Here is a 4177-nt window from a genome sequence, read left to right on the forward strand (position 1 = left end):
TCAGCAACAGTTATATCCATTTGATTATTTTCATACACATTGTTAAATAGGCTGTTTATATTTTATTTTCTTTTTTTAAAGATTTTATTTATGTGTTTGATAGGGAGAGAGAGAGAGAGCACAAACGTGGGAGTGGCAGGTGGAGGGAGAAGCAGGCTCCCCATTGAGCAAGAAGCCTGATGCTGGACTCAATCCCAGGACCCTGAGATCATGACCTGAGCCAAAGGCAGATGCTTAACTTACTGAGCCACCCAGGCGCCCCTAGGCTGTTTATATTTTAATTAAAAAAACACAGAAGTATAGCTGTGTAACTTCTAGGAGGTAAGATTTCTTTTCACAACAATAAACAGTGGCAATAACAATAACAACCACAAAAGAATTTTACTTTTGGATCACAAGCCGTTGTATTCGTTCAATTCTAAATATTAAAACAATATTGCTGAGACTCAGTTCTTGTTGTTTATTTACTTTTAGTTGGAAAGAAGTATGTCCAACTGGTCATAAAGTAACTTCTGTAAGACATTAATTCCTTTTAGAATTAGGGCCTTGCACACCTGATGACTAAAATTAAAAGCATTTCTGAATGTCAACTATGGAATAGGAACTATACAAGATACAAAGCAGAATAAAACACGGCCATCACTTTCAAGGACTTAACAGAAGAGGTGGGGCAACACACTTCACACGTGGAGAAATTATCAAGAGACCAGAATCCTAGAAACCAAGAGTAGGGAAAGGTTTCAGTCTTGGAATCATTGTTTATTAGTATTGTGATCTTGGTCACAATTTCTTCTTTTTTTTCCTTCAGGGAAGAAAAGGGTGGAATTTCATCTTTATTTATAGGACATTGTAAGATATGAGATTTCACATAGAAATAAGAAACCCACTGAGCCGAGAAGCTTTATACATCCGTATATACAGTTTGGAACTGTTCAAGTATAGTTTCTTTGTAAAAAGTGTGACATTTACAAAATACACTTAAAAAGAGATCTTAATAGAGAGACAGTAAGACAAGCTTATGCCAACACAGTACACAACAAACAACTTGATGCCTCAGCTGTACAATGTAAAAGTTTAAAGCTCCCAGGAGTAGAGTCCCGGACTTGGAATGATAGTCTCCAGGGGTCGTTTGTGGCACAACATTTTGATCTTCCTCTTCCTCTACAGAGAAATACTTCTCAATCCAGTGTAATGGAACTTTGCACACAGATTCATGTTCATGGTTTTGTAGAGCTTCACTTTTGTCCAAACCTCCACATTCTTCTTCAATCATTATATGACATTTCTCAGTTTCGCCCAGTTTCTCAGCAGCCTGAAATGTTGGAAATGGCATCCAGAATAACCAGAATAATTCTGAGATCTGTCACAGTGAAGAGGTTCACCAATGAATCTATTATGCCACAATGAACAAAGTATACAGTCTGTCCAATTATTCTGCCCCCTGTATAGTTGGACAGAGCCCAGACAGCTTCTTTTTGTATCTTAAAGTCTGCCTGAGACAGAAAACCAAGGAGGAATGGGACTAATCCATGATTTACAACTTGCTGTATCTGGTCCTGGAGACCAGATGTGATGGTTGATGTGATCCATATAGCTTCCTTCTGAATATTAGCTTTGTAGTTCACTGGCAGGCTGGGAAAGGCAGCTAGTGCTCCTGCATCTGTTGCAAACTAAGTCTGCTCCTCTATCCCAGTGATAGTATTTCCTATGGCTCTTAGTGCAGGAGTCACAATGGGTAATTCAGCAGCTCCTTGAAGCTTCACAAGTTGGGACGCAACTCCTGTTTTCATAACCATTTCAGTCTGTTCATTTGGACCATCAGTAAGTTAGGAAATCACCCAGCAGGTTTCTGCTGCTATTTCTGGATCATCACGATGCAGGATGCGAACTGAGGAAGGAGGAAGGATCTGCTCAACAGAATCTAACGGGGCTGCAGGATTCTTGTTGAAAAGATTTGACAGTGTCCATGCAGTTATGAAAGTAACGACATGATAAAGATGACATGGGAAAAATATTTTTGGAGTATATTCAAAATGGAGGAAAGTATTAGGCGTTGTGGGGTTACTGTATTAATTTCAACCAATTTAGGGACTAGAAGGTGAGATAAGACATACCTGGTATTCCAGGTATTTTATAAAATTAAAATGCATTGGTAAATAACTTGGTGGAATTTTAGGAGCAAAGTTGCATGTGTAGATACAAAGTATCTATTTAGACATTATAATGTCCTGAGAACTTCCACTTTACATCAAGCTTACCACTTACTTCTTTAAAGTACATATATTAGTTTATTGAAATACATCTGAGATGGTATGTTCTGGTAGAGGCTTTATTACACAAGTATGCCTTATATTTGAAGCATATCCTTGTCCTCAGCCAGTATGAGGTTTTAAAAATGCTCTAGGAAATAGCCACAGGGAATCAAATTCATGCATTTCTTATTAGTGATTGTTATTATTTAGATAATAGAATACTGGACCATGTTTCTACATTTATTTGGAGAACTCTACTTATTTCAGATATGAATATCATCTTTAATTAAAGATATCTGAGATAAAAATGTAGCATAATACAGTATCTATTGTGTACCCAGAAAATTAGCTTGAAAGAAACCTCTTTGGAACACATTTTTTAAATGTTGAAAAAGTTATTTGGGTCCATGTTTCACACTCAAGTCACTCCTACAAATTCAATGTCAATTTGTATCCTTGGTCTCTAATCTTAGGTCTACTTCTCGGTAAACAATACAGATGGGGGCACTTGTTACATTTTCAAACATGGTACAAAATATCATCATCATTACATCTTACTCTTACATCTTATTCTTTTATAGAAAGCTTTTAATGGAAGATAGTATGATTTTTCACATCTTGATCCCAGCAAATCTTTTTTCTTCTGAATTTAATAATAATCCTCTTGCTCTGAAGGTGTTTTTAGTTCAGGTTGCTACAACCAAATACCACAGGCCAGGTGGCTTATAAGTAACAGGTTTCTTTCTCACAGTTCTAAAGGCTGCAAGTCTAAGATCAGGGTGGTGTCATGGTTGGGTTCTGGTGAAAACCTACATCTGGTTACAGATGGATATTCTCATTGTGTCCTTACATGACAGAGAGAGATGGTAAGAGAGGTCTCTCTGGGGTCTCTTATAAGGGTGCTAATTCCATTCATGAAGTCAACAATCTCATGACTTACTAACCTTCCAAATGTTCTACCTCCTATTGACATCACATAGGGGTTAAGATTTCAACATATCAGTTATGGGGGAGCATAACAGAAGGCTATTAAATGACTAGCACTGGAGCTATGGAGTCAGAGTATCTGGGTTCTAATCACAGCTAATATATGTGATCTAGAATAACAGTTGTACCTAATTAAATTTCTGGTCATCCACCCTTAGTACCCAAGATATGGATTGGTCAAAGTACAAAGTTAAGAAATATAAGAGTGTAATCCTTGAATTTTGAAGTAAAATGGTGACACTAATCTGTGTCTTCTACATGATTGTGGTATTGCCTTGGCATTATTTTTGATAGGGAAAGAGAAAGATCTGAGGACTTTCAGTCGGGCATTTGTATTGCAACGGTTAAATAACCAATGAGGTAATGCTAGCAGCTATGATAGACAAGTTACAAATCTTACAGCCTTACCCAATATTTATTCTCACTCATGCCTCAGTGGAGGGTGAGTGTTAGCAGTCAGAAAGCTTCTTTCCAACACACCTTGGAACCTGGACTTTTTCCTCCTGTGACTGACTCTCCTTTAGCCTCTTTTTTGACTTAGCTTGATTTGGGGAAAGAAAGCAAAAAGATGATTGTGCCAGTGGTTTTTATGGCTCAGAACTTGAAATAAAATATCCATATTTTCTTGGCCGGAACTCAGTCATATGGCCAAAATAACCTGCAAGAGAAATATAATTCAACTATGTCTCAGGAATTAAAAAGAAACTCAAAAAAAAAAAAAAAAGAAGAAGTAGGAAATAAATTGGGGTTCCCGTTGGGCCATCAGAGAGGTTCACAAGCCAAATTTCCATTTGGCTGATCCACAGAAGTTTTAACCTGTGGTAGTGAGTTAGCATTGGGCCATATTTAACAATCTCTGAAATATCTCCATCTGGATATTTCCATTTTCTGAGTGCAAAGGAATCTTGTTAAATAGTTGCAGATCATTTTGGGACATA

The 4177-nt window shown here is 37.3% G+C and overlaps 1 pseudogene; it reads right to left on the reverse strand.

Moving 5' to 3' along the window:
- Positions 1 to 1016: 1016 nt before the first annotated feature.
- On the reverse strand, positions 1017 to 2004 carry LOC111144981 (annotated as a pseudogene).
- Between the last annotated feature and the right edge of the window lie 2173 nt (positions 2005 to 4177).

This window comes from Enhydra lutris, unplaced genomic scaffold (assembly GCF_002288905.1).
Source record: "Enhydra lutris kenyoni isolate GAN:26980312 unplaced genomic scaffold, ASM228890v2 scaffoldscaffold12, whole genome shotgun sequence".
NCBI lineage: Eukaryota > Metazoa > Chordata > Mammalia > Carnivora > Mustelidae > Enhydra > Enhydra lutris.